Source organism: Erinaceus europaeus, chromosome 10 (genome assembly GCF_950295315.1).
Source record: "Erinaceus europaeus chromosome 10, mEriEur2.1, whole genome shotgun sequence".
Classification (NCBI taxonomy): Eukaryota; Metazoa; Chordata; class Mammalia; order Eulipotyphla; family Erinaceidae; genus Erinaceus; species Erinaceus europaeus.
The window spans coordinates 72,583,668-72,603,108 of record NC_080171.1 but is presented as its reverse complement, the minus strand read 5'-3'; the positions used below and the strand labels follow the sequence as shown (position 1 = coordinate 72,603,108).

Genomic DNA, 19,441 nt, shown 5'->3' with positions numbered 1-19,441 from the left:
GCCTGACCCCTCAGACAATATCTTTATCCAGCTTCATCCTAGCTATCAAACTTAAGCAAAAACTACCATAGTTGTGGGCCCCTAGAAACGGGCCCAAAATGGACTTCTTAGCTTCCTTCCACCCTAAGATCCCTAATCTCATCTGCTCTGCTCTTACTTTTTGGTTCCTGTTCATTAACTATTATGTTTCACTTTATGTCCTGCCACCTTCCAGACACCAAGTTACAGATGCTACCATGATTCCATCCTGACTCCTCTGGGCAGAAGACCTTACCAATATGTCCTGGAACCATGCCTCTCCAAAGCTCTACCCCACTAGGGAAAGATAGAAACAGGCTGGGGGTATGAATCGATTTCCCAATGCCCATGTCCAGAAAAGAAACAATTACAGAAGCCAGAACTCCTACCTTCTGCTCCCCAGAAAGAATTTTGATCCATACTCCCAGTGGGGGAGAAGTAAGAGGAGGAAGAGGACAAGAGGACTCTGAACGCCAGCTCTATCAGGACCCTGAGAGAAAGGTAGAAAAAGGGAGGGACATTTGGATGTAGTAGTAGGATTATGTGTGTCTTGGACAGGAAGAGAGAACAGGACCTGGAATAAAAAGGGGCATTTATATAGAAATGTAGACAGATAGTTATAGAGATGACAGTTAACCCATGTCTGCAACCTTAGGAGAACTGCTATGGCTTGCAATGGAGGGACTGGGGATTCAGAATTCTGGTGGTGGGAATGGTATGGAATTACACCCCTGCTGACATGTAATATTGTAAATCAATATTAAATCACTAATAAAATTTAAAGGGGGGTGTGGCAGTGGTGCACCAAGTTAAGTGCACATATCACCAAGCACAAGGACCCAGGGATCCAGGTTGGAGACCCTGTTCCCCACCTACAGGGGGTATACACTTCACAAATGGTGAAGTAAGTCTGTAAGTGTCTCTCTCTCCCTCCCTTTCACTTTCTCTCTGCCTTCTCTAATAAGAAAGTAGAAAGAAAATTATAATAAAAGGAAAAAGTAGCCTCCAGGAGCAGTGGGTTCATAGTGCCAGGACTGAGCCCCAACAATAACCCTGGTAGCAATTAAAAAAATTAAAAAAGATCCAATATTCCAAGAGTACCTTGTTTTGTATTTGTGATGTACCCAAAGAGATGCAAAAGAGAAAGAAAATAAGGACAAGCCTGTACTCCAAATACTAGATCATGTGGCATTCAGTAAATGCTACTTCTGGCTTCTGGCTAAAGCAAACATTTAGGAAAGAAAACACAAGAACCTTTCAAGGCATAGACCTTGCTATAGACTGGATCTATGCATTTCAAGTTGACATGCAAGGCTACTTTTGTTTGTTTAAATTGTAGGATTAAGAAAGGCAATTATTTTTCTAGAGTCATAACAAATGATGAATTTTAAAAGTTATGGCAGGGACCCCTCCAGCTATGAGTGAAAATGCAGACTGCCCCTATCCTGTGTATAAAACGTGCCTACAAGAGGCTAATAAGCAAAATACATAAAGAGCTCACCAAACTCAGAAATAAATGACCACAGCCAAAAATGGAGAGAGGATATGAACAGAATATTCACAACAGACAACAGAAGAGATCCAAAAGCCCAACAAACACATGAGAAAATGCTCCAAGTCATTGATTATCAGAGAAATGCAAATAAATAAATAAAGACAATAATGAGATGCCATTTCACTCCTATGAGAATGTCATACATCAGAAAAGGTAGCAGCAACAAATGCTGGAGAGGTTGTTCTGGGTTCAAAGGAACCCTCATGCACTGCTGGTGGGGATGTAAATTAGTCCAACCCCTATGGAAAGCAGTCTGGAGAATTCTTAGAAAGCTAGAAGTGGACCTTCCCTATGACCCTGTAATTCCTCTCCTGGGGATAAATCTTTAGGAACCAAACACACCCATTCAAAAGGATTTGTATATACCTATGTTCATAGCAGCACAATTTTTTAAAAAATATTTATTTTATTTATTTATTCCCTTTTGTTGCCCTTGTTGTTTTATTGTTGTAGTTATTATTGTTGTTGTCGTTGTTGGATAGGACAGAGAGAAATGGAGAGAGGAGGGGAAGACAGAGAGGAGGAGAGAAAGACAGACACCTGCAGATCTGCTTCACCGCCTGTGAAGCGACTCCCCTGCAGGTGGGGAGCCGGGGATCGAACCAGGATCCTTATGCCGGTCCTTGTGCTTTGCGCCACCTGCGCTTAGTCCACTGCACTACAGCCTGACTCCCCTAGCAGCACAGTTTGTAACAGTCAAAACCTGGAAGCAACCCAGGTGTCCAACAACAGATAAGTGGCTGAGAAAGTTGTGGTATATATACAGAATGGAATATTACTCAGCTACTAAAAATAGTGAACTCACTTTCTTCATCTCATCTTGGATGGAGCTTGAAGGAATCTTGTTAAGTAATATAAATCAGCAAGAGAAGGATGAATATATGATGATCTATGAGTGCATAGAAGTTGAAAACAAGCTCAGAAGGGAAAACACAAAGCAGAACTTGGACTGGACTTGGTGTATTGCACCAAAGTAAAAGACTCTGGGGTGGGGTGGGGGTTCAGGTCCTGGAATATGATGGCAGATAGGACCTAGTGGGGATTGAACTGTTATGTGTAAAACTGAGAAATGTTATGCATGTATAAACTATTGTATTGTACTGTTGACTGTAAGTCATTGAGTCCCCAATAAAAAATTAAAAACAAACAAACAAACAAACAAAAAAGTGCCTAATTACTGTCAAGGTCCAAACACTTTTATCAAATTGGTTTATCTGCTTGCTTGCCACCCATTCCCAAAATATATACCTAACAGTACTGAATGCTTTGAATCAATCTTTTGCCTCTCTATACATGCTCTTTCCCTTGAAATCTTGGAAAGAAAAACATGAAAAGATTGCTAACCAGAGCAATAAGAAGGTTACCTTCGAGCACACTTCTTGAATAGGCCTCTTCTAGACTGTTAGCTACTTTCAGAACAACTAGACACAAGAGAAGTGATCTATTTGAAAATGCAATCAAGGGCTGGGATGGTTATGCAAACTGAGCCTCAAGCCAGAGGTACCTGAAGGTCAGTCAGGTTCAATCCTCAGCACTCAGCACCACCATAAACCACAGCTGAGTAGAGTTCTAGGAGAGAGGGAGAGGGAGAGGGAGAGGGAGAGGGAGAGGGAGAGGGAGAGGGAGAGGGAGAGGGAAAAGAAGAAGAAGGAGGAGAAGGAAAAGAAGAGGAAGAAGAAGAAAGAGGAAGAAGAAGAAAAGGAGATGCATTCAAGTCTTAAAATGTTATTTCAAAACTTTATCTTAAAAATAAAGGTTATAGATTCATGTCCCAATTTAAAAGGACTCCATTACTCTAGCTCTTAGAATTCAATTCCAAAAGATGGTGGTGGTGGGTGGGGGGGTCTACCTGAAAGAGGTGCTCAGCACCCACCACTGTGTAATCTAAAAGAAAAAAAGGGGGTGGGACAAGTCAGTGAAGAGTACTGTACCCCAAAATTACACTCCTGCTTATACAAAGGTGTCTTTCCTTCCCTCTTCCTTTCCCCCTTTTAACTCCATATGGACAAACACTCTCAGCTCATAATATGCAGTGGGACCTGTTTCCAAGGGCTGTCTGAAATTCCATAGGCAGAGAAACTGTAGGTTTACACAGACAGACACACAGACAGGCACAGACAACTCACCAACACGGGAGCCATGCACACTCGAAAGCCAGGCATTCTAAGTTGACTGGGGACCCTAGAGAGGGAGTCTGGAGTGAAGTCTCAAGGCACCAGGTTGCCAGCTCTCCTCCCCAGGCCGCACACTCACCAGGCCTCCGCTGTGCTCCCCGTGGCCCACTGGGCACCGCAGACAGCTGACAGTGGGCCCTGGCCCTGCCTCACTTGCCTGCGTTCCTCACCCCATAAGGCAAGATTCAACGTTTGTGCAGACTTCTCCCAGTAAGGCGCAAATACCATAGGCTGGGCTCTCACCAATGAAGGCTCCCGGTGCTCTGGAGACACCACCCCCTGCACACTCAGCGGCCAGGCATTCCCTGCTCCTTCCTGCAGCAACACAGGAAAACCGGAGCTTTGGACAACGTGTGTTCTCCTGGGCCGGTTTGCCAGAGCCGAGCTTAAAGCCAGCGGCTCAGAGGGCTCCACAGTGAAACTCTGTCTGGGCTGCTCTGTCTGGGCTGCTAGCAGCCACCTTTTGGTGAAAGAGCATGTGTTCTCAGTGGAAAGGAAGCAGCCTCAGCCCTGGTCACCTGAGGAAGGGAAAGGCACAATCAGCCCTGCTGTTCCCCGCAGGTTTCAAAGAACACCCACAGGCTGGGGAGCAGAACAAGTCACAACTGTTCTTCATTGTTTCTTTCAACTGAGCCTCTGCTGCTCCTGTAAGTCTCTTTAAAAAAATTCAAGTCCCCCTTTCCAGATACAAAGTAGTATAAGAAATAAATAGCTTTAGCATGTAAAGAATATAATATAGGATATATATATCTTTTATTTTTTATTTATTACCCTCTTTTAATTTTGACCACTTCTTGGTCTGCAAAAGAGCAATAGGTGGAGGAATCTACATGCCAGGCCTTCTGAGTTATGTTTTCTTTAAAAAAAAAAAAAAAAGCATTTTGTATGATCCTGGGTCCATACTCCCAGAGGATAAAGAACAGGAAATCTGTCAAGGGAGGGGATTGGATATGGAGTTCTGGTGGTGGGAATTGTGTGGAATTGTACCTTTCTAATCCTGTGGTCTTGTCAATATTTCCATTTTATAAATAAATAAAAAATAAAGTAGTAAGGACTTAGGGTTTGGCTTTTTTAAACATATGCTTTTAATTTATAGTTTATAAAACATATATACATATTAAAAGAAAAAAATCCACAGCTCATATCTAGTAACAAATATTGCCAGTATTTTAGTATAACTACTAGATTTTTCTGAGCATTTATTTTTCTTAGAGAAGAGGCAGAGAGAGAAAGAGACCATACACTAAAGCCTCCTTCAGTGGTGTGGGGGCCCTGGCTTTGAATCAGGGCTGTACACATGGCAGAACAGAACACTATCAACCAATCCTTTCTGGACAATTTTTTTCTTGCTTCAAACCAGATAAATTGTCCAGCTCTGATTTATGGTAGTACAGGGGACTGAATTTGGGCTTTGGAGCCTCAGGCATGAGCTTCTCTTTGCATAGCCACTGTGCTATCTCCGTAACCTTCTGGACAATTCTTGACATACATTTCCAGCTTAGAGAATTTCAATAGGGGAAGTTAACTTTAGTTTATTTTCTCTTTTTTAAAAAAAGTTATTACACTGATTTAACATATGGATTTAGAACTCAACAAAACACAGAACCTGGCAGAGGAGATAGCATAATGGTTATGGAAAAAACTGTTAGCCTAGGCACCAAAGGCCTCAGATTCAATCCTCAGTACCACCATAAGCCAGAGCTGAGGGGCCAGGTGATGGCTCACCTGGTGAAATGCACATATGATAGTGCACAAGTCTCTCCCTCATTAAACTAAATCAATAAACTTTTAAAAGAATGAAAGGAGAGGGACTGGGAGGTGGTGCACCTGGTTGGGTGCACAGGTTCAAGCTCCTGGTTTCTACCTGCAGGGGCAAAGCTGCACAAGTGGTGAAGGGCTGCAGGTGTCTATGTCTCTTTCCTTTTTCTGCCCCACCTTCCCTCTCAATTTCTCTCAGTCTCTATCCAATATAAATAAGTAAATTTTTAAAAAAATAAAATAGATTTGAATAGTGCTCTGGTAAGTAAACAAAAATAGCATTTCCTAGCAAAACTCAACTGGCCTGTCTTTAGTTACTTTTAAGGTTCATAGTAAGGATGGGTCACACTGAATAATTCCCCCAGATGAACTCTGAACTTTTAAATATGGGAAAGCAGGGCAGGGGTGGGGTGGGCGGTGTTAGGCTTGATTATTTCCTAATCCTGCACAAACCAGACTATCCTAGGGATCTGGAATACAAATTTCATTCTCCAGTAACTGAAAACAAATACTCTCAAAATGTCACTTTTACGAATCACAGTCGACAGCACAAATCATCCTAGAATTAAAGATACCTAGTGTTGTTAATATTTTTAATCTGTTGCTAATGCATTTTGATGTATAGTGACACAAATACCACACTTATAGGGCCCTGTGCCACACTATATGCTGAGTGGCAAATAACAAATAAACTTAATTTTTAAACCTTTGCTCACTGCTTCCTGACCCAATCACACACAGATAGGTAAGATTTTGGGGTGGGGGGTAGTTAGCATAATGGTTATGTAAAGAAACTTTCATGCCTGAGGCTCTAAAGTCCCAGTATCAATCCCCCACACCAGCATAAGCCAGAGCTGAGCAGTATTCTGGTAATAATAATAATAGTAGTAGTAGTAGTAAATAAAATCCTTAAAAAGATTTTGAAAAGAGAGTTGATAATTTAACCATGTTTACTGGAGGAATGACTAAATATATAATATGACACCATGTGCTTTGAATACTGGCTTAGTACTTTGTAGACAGAAATTGTTCTTGTATTCCATTTAAGGACATTTTTTGCATGCTACTGTTTCATGGTTATCTTAAGTTTGTGGTGTCAAACGATTTATATGCTGTTCTTTATATTTTATATATGTTTATAACTGTTAGTCACTCAAAAAATGTGACTATTAAGAAGTCATTGTTTGAAAAGCAAGATGAGTATATTGTGATACATTCTGAAAGGATTCATTTGGCAGGGAGAGGGATGAACAGGGCAGCCATGGCAAAGACAGCCAGTTGTTATGTGTTATTTCAGCTAGATGGAGAGAAGCCCCTATGTTTAGCTGGACAAACAAGACAATAGCTGGACTGTATTTCCCCAGCCTCTTTTATTGGTAGTATAGCCAGACACAGAAATGTGATATTGCACTCCTAGCAACCTCCCTGAGTAGATAGAAAAACAATTCTTTGACCATTCTACTCTGTTCCTTAATGAATCTGCTATCTGGGATGAAGATGTGATGACTAGAACAATGGTTGTTACCTTGTACCAGGAGTTCTCACATTGGAACAATGTGTTAGAAGGAATCTACCTCTAAGAACTTTGCTGGATCAGTCACTATACTACTTCTGGAAAGAATACTTCTATGGGAGCTGGGCAGTGGCACATTTGATTGAGCACACACATTCGTATGCACAAAGACCCAGGTTCAAGCCCCTGGTCCCCACCTGCAGGTGGAAAGCTTCACAAGTGGTGGAACTGTGCTGCCGGTATCTCTCTGTTTTCCTCTCTATCTTCCTCAGCCCTCTCAATTTTTCTCTCTCAAATTAATTAATTACTATATATATATAAAGGGCACTTCTACCAATGAAATTTGTGTTAAGAGAAGATACTTTTATTTGATTAGCTTTCTCAGGGCTAGGGCTTCAGGGGTAACTTTCTCATTCTTTTCATTTCACACAGAATGCAAGAGACTCAACAACACTGCTCTATCATCTGTGGAGCTTCTCCTGGTGCCCTGTTGTTCCTATGTGTTATCAGGGGTCAAACCCTGGGCCCTGTGCATTGTAAAGCATGTGCTCTCCCAGATGAGCTATCACTAGTCTCCCAGCTATTGTTTTTGTCCTCAGCATCTGTTTTCTTGAACTGAACTGAATTCTAATTAACTCAGCAGTCAGTCTCTCTATTATGTCTTCCTTCCTCCACAAAAATGTTAAAAGAAAAAAATCTTAAATGATATATTAAAACTTTTTATTATAAAAATTGATAAATTCAATAATTAAAAACATCTGTTTAAATCAAACATCAAGTAGTCTGGGAGGTGACACAAGTGAATAGAGCACTGGATTCTCAAGTATGAGGTCCTGAGTCCAATCCCTGGCAGCAAGTGTACCAGTTTGATATCTGGGACTTTCTCCATCCTTCATTCTCATAAATAAATAAATAAATCTTTAAAAAATAAATAAAACGGGGCCGGGCAGTAGTGCAGTGGGCTAAGTGCACATGGCACAAGGCGCAAGGATCCCCGTTTGATCCCCGGGCTCCCCACCTGCAGGGGAGTCACCTCACAAATGGTGAAGCAGGTCTGCAGGTGTCTATCTCTCGCTCCTCCTTTCTGTCTTCCACTCCTCTCTCGATTTCTCTCTGTCCTATCCAACAACAATAACAACAACAAGGGCAACAATGACAATAAAAGTGGGGAAAATGTCCTCCAGGAGCAGTGGATCATAGTGCATGCACCAAGCCCCAGCAATAACCCTGGAGGGGAAAATAAATAAAACATATCTATCTGAGCTCTAAGGTGACTCTTATTACCTAAAATCCATTTCTGAACTAACAGAGCTATCTGCTTACATGCAGGCAAAAACCGCTAGTCATATCAGTAACTAGAATCCTGAAAGTACTGGCTTTTAGCTTACTAATTTGGAATGGAGAGCTGTCCCTGCTATTTACAAGAATTTTCTGAATGTCTCGAAATCCGGTGGTGGAGAAGAATCTGGCACCACTTCTACCTTCATTACCTAGCATTTATTGAAAGCTTAATTGGATCCAGAAAATGGCTCTATTCAGTAGAAAGAGTAGGAGGGAAAGATTTATAATAAATAAAATGAAGTGTTAGCCTACCTAGAAGTGCCAAACACCCTGAACTTAACACTAATTGAGAGTGAGTTATAAAGGCACATTATCAAGAGGCTGGGTGGTGGCCCATCTGGTTGAGCACACGTTACCATGTAGAACGACCAGGGTTCAAGTGCCCAGTCCCCACCTGTAATGGGGAAACTTCATGAGTGGTGAAGTGCCACAGGTGACTCTCTTTCTCTCTCCCCCTACCTATCTACTTTTTTTTTTTTTTTTTTTTTTGACACCAGAGCACTGCTCTGGTGCAGGAAATTGAACCTGGGACTTTGGAGCCTCAGATATGAAAGTCTCTTTGCATAATCGTTATACTATCTATCCCTGCCCATAAATAAAAATATTTTTTAAAAATAAAGGGATTGTTGGGAGTCAGGTGGTAGCGCAGCAGGTTAAGTGCAGGTGGCTCAGGGCACAAGTACTGGCGTGAGGATTCCGGTTCGAGCCCCCGGCTCCCCACCTGCAGGGAAGTCACTTCACAGGTGGTGAAGCAGTGTTGGTATGCTTCTAGTTCTGCTTCTGGGATCCCTTCTGTAACATTGCTTAATGTTGTGGTCTATTTACATGGTCACTGTGTTACATTGGTTTGGTCTCACTCCCCCTGCCTCCGGGAGATTTTGGTTTAGTCCTTGCTAGCTGGCACTTCTTCCTTCTCCCCGCCCCCTAGCCTACTTATTTCCTTGGTTCCTGATGCTGCCACCGGAGGAGAAGGATGCAGGACAGAATTGGGTTGTGATTAGATTAGATTAGTTTTATGAATCGTTTGCTCGTGAATAAAGAAATACTGTTTCTCTGCTTAGCCATGTGTCCCTGGTCGACTGTCTCCGGCCGCCCCGCATACTGAGGTCCTGAACTTTAACTGACATATGGCAACAACATGGGACCTAACCTGCCAATCCCCCAGATAAGTGAAGACGTTTGGCTACCTATCCACTGTGGGCTGCTTTTCTACTTATGAAGAGGTTTCCAAAGGCCTCTGCCCTTTCTTCATGAGACAGTTTCTCTGTCTCTGGAACATTTCGCTCTGGGCCACACTCTGGTTTCCGCCCGCTGCCCGCCCACAGGAGCCTGCTCGCCACAGTGGGGCACTGGACGTTGGGCGTGGGCTCCCTTCACGCTGCTCTGCCGCTGGGGTCAGGAAGGCGGCCAAGGCAGGCAAGGCGGGCAGGGCTGCAGCCCATCCTGGCCCCGGCTCCGGTGCACCTCGCCCGCACCTTCTGCACGGCCAGCCCGCCCGCCCTCCTGCTATCAAGTCTGGGTAGATCCCGGACCACCCAGAGACCGGGACTCCCTGCCGGGACTGGGCCGCCTGGCTGAGATCCCTAGCTCGGCTCTGAAGGCAGAGGAGCTAAAATACACATACATCCATGCAGTGATCGCACCCTGCACTTCCTTGAGGTGAAGTTGGGCAAGAGGTCACCGCCAGACAACGCACCCCTGAAAACTAAGACAGTACAAATCTAAATTCGTGTTTAAAATGACATGTCTTCGTAACAAAAGTTTTTCTCCTTGTGTATTGAAGACCATGTTTATGTGTGTGTTTGAAGTTTGGTAAGCATTGACTTTAAGGTTAGAAATGTAACTTTAAGGCTACATTCTTACCAGGCAAAGTTAAATGAAAAAAGTTTTCAACTTAATTCTCATAAAGGTAAAATTAATTTACATTTAAAGTCTGAGGTAAAAATTAGTTAAAAATCAATATATTTAAACTAACTTGGTCTAAAAAACCTGCACACACCTAGGGTGTGTCTCCATCTTATACTGGTATAACAGAAGGTTAAATAAGACGTTATTGATATGTAAAGCTCTCAAATACCTTCTTAATTAAGAACAACAGATTGCACAATGGCTATGCTAATGATTCTCATGCCTGAGGTTCTAACAATGGTTCTTTGCCTTACCACATTTTATTGCACTTAAATTGGTTAATGAGCCTTAAAATGAAATGAAAAAGACCTTCCAAATTTATAAAGATACTTAAACCAATTATAATCATTGAGTTATCAATTATAGTAAACTTCTAACTTGTTACAAGTTTTATTTTTTTAATTTTTTTTTCACAACTAAGTAAATTGCAGCTATCAAGTTCTCTACAGAAAAGCAGAATTCCAGCAGCTAACCTTCCTCATGCAACATTTTAACCCCTGGCAATTCTTCCGTGGACATCTGCTTTGAACTGGCACTTCTATCGGACTTACTGGTACACAACTTTATATCAGCTTCCCTTTACGCTGCTGGGTTTCTCAAAGACTGACTGCAGTCAGCTGCCTTGGGACTCTATAGGCCATAACCCCCCTCCTTGCTAGGTAATGCCCACAGAGGCAGGAAACGCTTGTTGAGGCAAGAAACGCCCCAGAGGCAAGAGAAGCCCACAGAGGCAAGAAACACCTCCCCTCAGGCCTTTCCTTGGCATCACACTGGTTCTTGTTGCTCGCTTATTTGTTCCTCCAAGTTTGTGCCAGTTTTTTTTTTGAAAATGCCTGTACAATATAGGTTTCTGTTCACCCCACACTCCTGATACTATGGTCAATTAGTTAAAAAGAAAAGGGGGAATTGTTGGTATGCTTCTAGTTCTGCTTCTGGGATCCCTTCTGTAACATTGCTTGATGTTGTGGTCTATTTACATGGTCACTGTGTTACACTGGTTTGGTCTCACTCCCTCTGCCTCCGGGAGATTTTGGTTTAGTCCTTGCTAGCTGGCGCTTCTTCCTTCTCCCCGCCCCCTATCCTACATACTTCCTTGGTTCCTGACGCTGCCGCTGGAGGAGAAGGTTGCAGGACAGAATTGGGTTGTGATTAGATTAGATTAGTTTTTTGAATTGTTTGCTCATGAATAAATACTGTTTCTCTGCTCAGCCATGTGTCCCTGGTCGTCTGTCTCCTGCCCATGAAGCTAGCCCGGCATACTGAGGCCCTGAACTTTGACTGACAGAGCAGGTCTTCAGGTGTCTATCTTTCTCTCCCCCTCTCTGTCTTCCCCTCCTCTCTCTATTTCTCTCTGTCCTATCCAACAACAACGACATCAATAATAACTACAACAATAAAACAACAAGGACAACAAAAGGGAATACATCAATAAATATAAACAAATAAAGGGATTGTTAAAAACAAAGGCACATTATCAACAAAGGTAAATAAGTGAACATAACAGTGATTTAACTAGAAGCTGAGTTTTGATGAGGAGGCAAGTGATGATGAGTGAATAAAGGAAACAGGTAGGTGAGGGAGAAGAGTTAGGCAGGATTTACAGGTGCAACTCAAGGAAAGATGAGGTGGGTGGTGGGGGAGAGAGCATAGTGGTTCTGCAAAAGACTTTCATACCTAAGGCTCCAAAGCCCCAGTTTCAATTCCCTGCACCACCATAAACCAAAGCTAAGTAACGCTTTGGAGGAGGGGTGGGTGAAGTGCATGGGCTATTTATACCATTCAAATTTATTAGCTTGGGAGTCTGGCAGTAGCGCAGTGGGTTAAGTGCATGTGGTGCAAAGTGCAAGGACCAGCATAAGGATCCCAGTTTGAGCCGCTAGCTCCTCACCTGCAGGGGAGCTGCTTCACCAGCGGTGAAGTAGGCTTGCAGGTGTCTGTCTTTCTCCCCCCCCCTCTGTCTTCCCCTCTTCTCTCCATTTTTCTCTGTCCTATCCAACAATGATGACAACAATAATAACTACAACAATAAAAACAACAAGGGTAACAAATAGGAATAAATAAAAAAAATTATCAGGTTAACAATTTTCACTCAATATTGCTATGAAAAACTGTTCTTAGGTTTCCAGAATTTTGAATTCTACTTGTGGTCGTATTGTTAGGGCCAGACCAAATTATTCTGAGGGCCAAATATGGCCTACTGAGTGAATGATCCCCACCTCTGTGTTAGAGAAAAGCCTAAGTGAGTTCAGAAGAGGCCACTAGACTTGGGTCTTGTAGCAGGGTACACTGTTCCTTATTCATGGTTAGACCACACACTATGGCCTTTATTCAGAGAGGAGACTCAGTGTATGTTTTTAAAAATTTTTAATATTTACTTTCCCTTTTGTTGCCCTTTTTTTATTATTGTTGTAGTTATTGTTGTTGTTACTGATGTTGTCATTGATAGGATAGAGAGAAATGGAGAAAGGAGAGGAAGACAGAGATGGGGAGAGAAAGACAGACACCTGCAGAACTACTTTACTGCCTGTGAAGCGACTCCCCTGTAGGTGGGAAGCCGAGGGCTTGAGCCGGGATCCTTATGCTGGTCCTTGTGCTTTGCACCATGCATGCGCTTAACCCACTGTGCTACTGCCCAACTCCCTTTTGCTATATGATTTTAAAAAAAATTATATTTATATTTATTTTATATTTATATTGTTGTAGTTATTGTTGTTGTTACTGATGTTGTCATTGTTAGATAGGATAGAGAGAAATGGAGAAAGGAGAGGAAGACAGAGATGGGGAGAGAAAGACAGACACCTGCAGAACTACTTCACTGCCTGTGAAGCGACTCCCCTGTAGGTGGGAAGCCGGGATCCTTATGCTGGTCCTTGTGCTTTGCACCATGCGTGTGCTTAACCCACTACTACTGCCCAATTCCCTTTTGCTATATGATTTTTTTAAAAATTTTATATTAGGAATAATTTGAAATCTTACAACTTTTTCTTTGTTGACAACTTGAAATGGTGATGTAAATATCTCAAGATTATCATTTTGTTTAGAATCATGAAGTATTACAATATTTTAACTTTGTAAAAAAATTTATTTTTTAAAATTAAAAAAAAATATTTATTTCCTTTTTGTTTTTATTGTTGTTGATGTCGTCGTCATTGTTGGCTAGGACAGAGAGAAATGGCAAGAGAAGGGAAAGATAGAGGGGGGGAGAGAAAGATAGACACCTGCAGACTTATTTCACCACCTGTGAAGCGACTCCCTTGCAGGTGGGGAGCCAGGGGCTCAAACTGGGATCGTTATGCCGGTCTGTCAGGAAATTGTGAGGGCTCACAAAGCACCCTGCATTCCTGATACTATGGCCTATCTACATAATCATTGTATTGCCTGAAAGATTCCCACCCATTCCATTCTTTTGATCTATCTTCTTTCTACCCTCGAGACTCTCCCTGCCTGCCGGGTATTATTAATCCTACCAGTTAAAACCCTCGCAACAGTTGCTAAGGAAGTTTCTACCTTCCCAGCCCCCTTTTGCCTTTCTCTGCCCCTTTCCTAGCCATTTCCGTTTCCGACTTGCCACTTCCGGGTCTGCCCTTTAAAAGCCTGGGCTCTCTGATCAATAAAGAAATGCATTGCCTCGCCACGAGCTTGGTTCATGAGTCATCTCCCTCGCATTGCTGAGTGAGTAGCAGCCCAAGCTGGCTCCAGTCGAGTTCTCTCCAACCCAGAGAGTATGGGCCTGGGAAGAGGCACCCCCATGCTAGCCCAGCACCTGTCCTTGCGCTTTGCGCCACTTGCACTTAACCCGCTGTGCTACCACTGGACTCCCTGTAAAAAAAATTAAACTTATTGTTCAAATCATATCTGGCTGGAAAGGATACACAGATTAATTATATAGAGTTGAGGTAGAAAATTAGATGGTAAGATGGTAGTCTGGGAGTATTAAGTGGTTCTCAACTGGGGGTAATTTTTTGTCCTCTAAGGGATATTTTGCAATGTCTGAAAAAGTTTCTTGCTATTACAACTGAAAAAAGCTATTACTGGCATCTGGTGGCTAGAGGCGAAAGATACTGCTGCTGAACATTCTACACTATGTCTTTCTCGCCTCTGCCCCACTTCTCCACCCCCCCCCCCAGTTCCCAATCTGGTACAAAATGTCAACAGTGTTGAGATAGAGATGATCTATGCCAGTGAGTAAAACCCTCAGCTGGAGCAACTGAAAATTTGGTCATAGGGCTGGAAAAAGACTTTCATGCCTGAAGCTCTAAGGTCCCAGGTTCAGTTCCCAGCACAACCATCAGCTAGAATTGAGTAGTGCTCTGGTTTCTACTCTCTCTTAATCTCTCTTTCTCTCTGTATCTCTCTCACTAAAATAAATAAAAATATTAATAGGAGGAGAGGGAGACATGATGCTTTCGTCATATAAGGCTTTCATTTCTCTGAGAGACCACTAATATCATGCTCAAAGGGCAATAAAGGTGAATGCTTAATATACTCTACCATTGTTTAATATAAGTAAGGAATGCTGGAAGTTTCTGAAATAGTGTGTCTTGGTGGACTCTTACATAGCTAAAGAGAATAATGAGATTATTCCTTTATCAGTCAGGGCACAATGGCTTTTTTTTTTTTTGCCTCTAGGGTTATTGCTGGGGCTTGGTGCCTGCACTATGAATCCACTGCTCCTGGAGGCCATTTTTTTCCCTTTTATTGCCCTTGTTTATCGGTGTTGTTGTTACTATTATTGTTGTCATTGTTGTTGGATAGGACAGAGAGAAATGGAGAGAGGAGGGAAAAACAGAGAGGGGGAGAGAAAGACAGACATCTGCAGTCCTGCTTCACCGCCTGTGAAGCAACTCCCCTGCAGGTGGGAAGCCAGGGGCTCGAACCGGCATCCTTCCGCCGATCCTTGCACTTTGCGCCACTTGCGCTTACCCCGCTGTGCTACTGCCTGGCCCCACAATGGCTTTTTTGTTTTGGTTTTGTGGCTGCACATTCTAGGCACAATTACAAATGGCACCAGGGGGAAAAAAAAATCACAAACTCCACTAGCTCTTTCCATGTTTCCCTTGACCAGATACTCTATGGAACCATTGGAAGTGAAAACTCTGGCTAACTCCTATTACCACACTGTCCCCTTTCACAAGATGATTTTCCCTAAAGAAATGAGTCCCCACGAAGCACACAATTACCACAGATTCCCTGATTTGAAAGGAGCGGAGTTTATAAGTATCCCAGCATTGGAAGCAGTGAAAGAGATTTCACTTTAGCAAAAGCTGAGAGGCAGGAAAGAAAACCAGAAGGATGAATAAGTTCTCATGAAGTTAATTACTAAGCAAAGGAAAACAATTAAGTTAGCACACCTTTTCTAGGCACAGAGCAGGGAATAAAGAAGGTGAAGCGGAACAGGTCCTCTGAACAGGTTTAACAGGAAAGTTCTCCTGGCGACAGTTTTAACATCAAGACTTTTAGGCCCAAGGAGCTTCCCCATACCAAATGTCCATGAGAAACACTATTCATTACAGAGCGCACAATAATGTAAGTGCTTCTCATCTGCTTGCAAAAGATGTATATATAGCATGTGAGATTTTTCTATGCTTTTATTACTTGTTATTTTATTCTTTTCATCTTTTCTATTTTTATTTTCAAGATATATATATGGAGAGAGAGAGAGAGAGAAAGATACTTGCAACCCTGTTTCACTACAAGAATGACCCCCCCACCCCAGCTGGTGGGGACCAGGAATTAGAACCTGTGTTTTGTCAGAGTTATTCAACAACCTGCCCTTCTTTCCTCTCCCAAAATAACAGATCCATCCATTCAGCTATTAAGTGATAAGCACTTACTATGCATTTGGATCTGTTCCATCAAAGATGAATCTTCCTCAGCTGGAGTTTAGACCATCTACCTGAATTCACCTAGACTTCTCTTCAGGTTGCTGTTTTTTTACAATATTCAAACCAAACAACCTAACAAACTGACTAAGCAAACACAGACATTAAGGAAAGCAAAACTACATGGGAAATACCACACCAGTTGATACATTAAGCATAGTGCAAGTATGATTTTAAAGGTTTGTTTTGTTAATATAGCTATGTGGTAGTGTGTCTTCTACCTGGAGCTTCCTAACTCTTCTTTGGCATCTCCCTCAGAATCTAGTTTTCCTCCCCCAGCTCATCTCCTCTCTTCTCTCCGCTTTTTTAAACCTGCGGCCACGGACATCCACCAGTGCACTATCCCTCCATCTTCCACTGTCTCCTGTAACTACTCCTTTCCACAGTGGTTCTGCATGCCAAGAGATGTTACTCCCACACCTTGCTGAGGGAATACTTACCTAAAGTCTCTCCAGCACCTTCCACTGGGTTCAGCTACACAGTAATTCTTTTCTGCATGTCACACACCCCATTGTATCCTATGGGTTTTATACATTCTACTAGAGAGTAATGTTTTGCCATAATGTTTAAACCACCAGAATGTATAGACTGCCTGCATGTGGGAGCAGTATGTGATCTCCACCTTCCCCCAAAACACTGAGGAAGAAACTGAGGAGGCTTGGTACTTGGTGCTGAGACAGTGACCAGGATCAGGTCTTTGGGTTCCTCCTCCAGGCTTCTATCCATGACCTCATCCTGCTAGCAAAAAAAGAAAATATTTTTCTTTATTCCAGTGGATGACTCACTGCACAGAAAAAAAAAAAAAAAGATGACGTCTTCTTTTCCAGAGGCCTGGAGGTCACTGTTAAAACAGGATCATTTTAATCAGGGAAAGACAGGCGAGGCCTGAAGGATGGCAGGAAAGAAAGAAGCAGAGGACCTTTTTAGGAACTCAGCTTCTGATTCACATGAGGGATGCAGAGTGCAAAGCTGTGTGCTGTTAGTAACCCTGATGGGTTTCAAAATATAATTGTGAAACTAAAAATGGAATTGCTTTTTGATCCAGCAACACCACTCTTTGGCATTTGTCCAATGGACACTCAAGCACTAATTTGAAGGAACATATGCAGCCCTATGTTCACAGCTGCATTACTCACAATAACCAGAGTGGAAGCAGCCTGCATGCCCATCATCAAATGACTGGCTAAAAAAAGTTATAGGATTTGGTGTACTACACCAATGTAAAAGACTCTGGGGTGAGGAGGTAGGGTTCAGGTCCTATAACAGGATGGCAGAGGAGGACCTAGTGGGGGTTGTTATATGGAACTGTTATGCATGCAATAATGGTTATGCAAAGAGACTCCCATACTTGAGGCTCCAGTGTCTCAGGGTCAATCCCCCATACCACCATCATTTATCCAGAGCTGAGCAATGCTCTGGTTAAAAACAAACAAAAAAAAAAAAAAAAAAGAAAGAAGAAGAAAGGTTATGCATGTATAAGCTATTGTATTTTACTGTTGACTGTAAACCATTAATCCCCCAATAAAGAAATAAAAAAGACATGCAGATGCACTGTATACATGTTTTTCACAAATAAAAAAGCTATAGAACTATATAAAATATATAAATATAGTATAAATAAATAATAATAATATAATAAAATATATAACATAATATAAATATAATTATGTATAAATATAATCTATGGAATACTGCTTTGCAATAAAAAAAAAGATGATATTGTGTCCTTTGGGACAAAATAGATGGAACTGGAAGTGATTCTGCTAAGCAAAATAAGTAGAGATGAGAGACCAACCACCAGATGGTTTCCCTCATATCTGGGACCTAGAAATGTGATTCATATACATTTGAAAAAGAAAGCAGAATCAAGCAAACTGTTTCTAAGACCTGGGAGAACTATGGTGGCTCTATCTTCATGAGGCGGGAGGGCAGAGGCATCAAACATTGGTGGTGGGTGTGGTGTGACAACTATACATTGTCCTCTTACAGTCTTGTAAGTTACTGTTATTAACAAAGTAAAATAAAAATTTATCTATGATGAAAAGGATTAATTTCAGAAGAATGACCCCTAGAGACAGAATGTTGATTGACTTCGATAGCCATTCTAGGAAAAAGCTGAGTCACCCTCCAGCATCCACAAATCCAGACCTCAGAGGAAATGTTAAGAGCCTGATGCTGCTGCCTCAGGAGTCGCAAACACAGAAGTGGGGCCTCCTTCCTTCGTCCCAGAAAAGATGAAATTTAGTCACTTCAACTAACCCTTTTTTTTCTATGCTAAAGGCTTTTTAAATTAACATTTTATTTTCATTTATCTACTTATATATATATATTTAATATTTATTTTATTTATTTATTCCCTTTTGTTGCCCTTGTTGTTTTATTGTTGTAGTTATTATTGTTGTCGTTGTTGGATAGGACAGAGAGAAATGGAGAGAGGAGGGGAAGACAGAGAGGAGGAGAGAAAGATAGACACCTGCAGACCTGCTTCACCGCCTGTGAAGCGACTCCCCTGCAGGTGGGGAGCCGGGGTTCGAACTGGGATCCTTATGCCGGTCCTTGTGCTTTGCGCCACCTGCGCTTAACCCGCTGCGCTACAGCCCGACTCCCATCTACTTATATTTTTAAAGTTTGTTTTTATTTTACTGGATAAAGGTAAAGAAAAATTGATAGGGAAAGGGAAGACAGGGAGAGAGAGAAAAAGAGACACCTGTAGATCTGCTTCACCACTTATGAACCCCCCCCTCCCTTGTTGGTGGAGACCATGGGCTTGAACCTGGTTCCTTGTGTATGGTGTAATGTATGCACCCAACCAAGTATGCCACTATCTGGCTCTGTATTTATTTTTGGATAGAGACAGTGAAATTGAAAGGGAAGGGGGATATAGCTAGGGAGGGAGAGAGTGAATGAGAAAGAGACAGATACCTGCAGTACTGCTTTGCAAAGCTTGTCACTCTGCAGATGTGGACTGGGGACTTGAACCCAGGTCTTGTGCACTGTACCATGCACACTCCACTGGGTGTGCCACTGCCTGGCCCCTGGGCTAAAGGTTTGTAAATCAGTGTGTGGGAGTTAGATGTGTGAGTTTTCTCATAATCCCTAAGTCTCTCCCAGGTGTGCAGGAGAAACACTTGTTATTAATACCTTTCTCTTTATCTCTTCTCAATCTGATTCTAGCCTAGTTTTATTATGTGTCCAACCTTGAAGAATCCAGAGTGGTACAGAACAATTTCTCCTCCTATGGAAGCAAATACAACCTTGACCCTGGGAGTTGGCTGATCTCATTGCTGGACAG

The 19,441-nt window shown here is 42.2% G+C and overlaps 1 protein-coding gene and 1 long non-coding RNA gene across 6 annotated transcripts in view; one reads left to right on the top strand and one right to left on the bottom strand.

Annotated features, from left to right (window-relative positions):
- Positions 1–19,441, bottom strand: part of KANK1 (KN motif and ankyrin repeat domains 1) — a 246,845-nt gene that overhangs the window by 41,216 nt on the left and 186,188 nt on the right. The window lies entirely within an intron of this gene.
- Positions 3,732–7,657, top strand: LOC132540889 (uncharacterized). The gene is made up of 2 exons (XR_009552036.1): positions 3,732–4,394; positions 7,451–7,657. It is a non-coding gene; the product is annotated as an uncharacterized LOC132540889 (long non-coding RNA).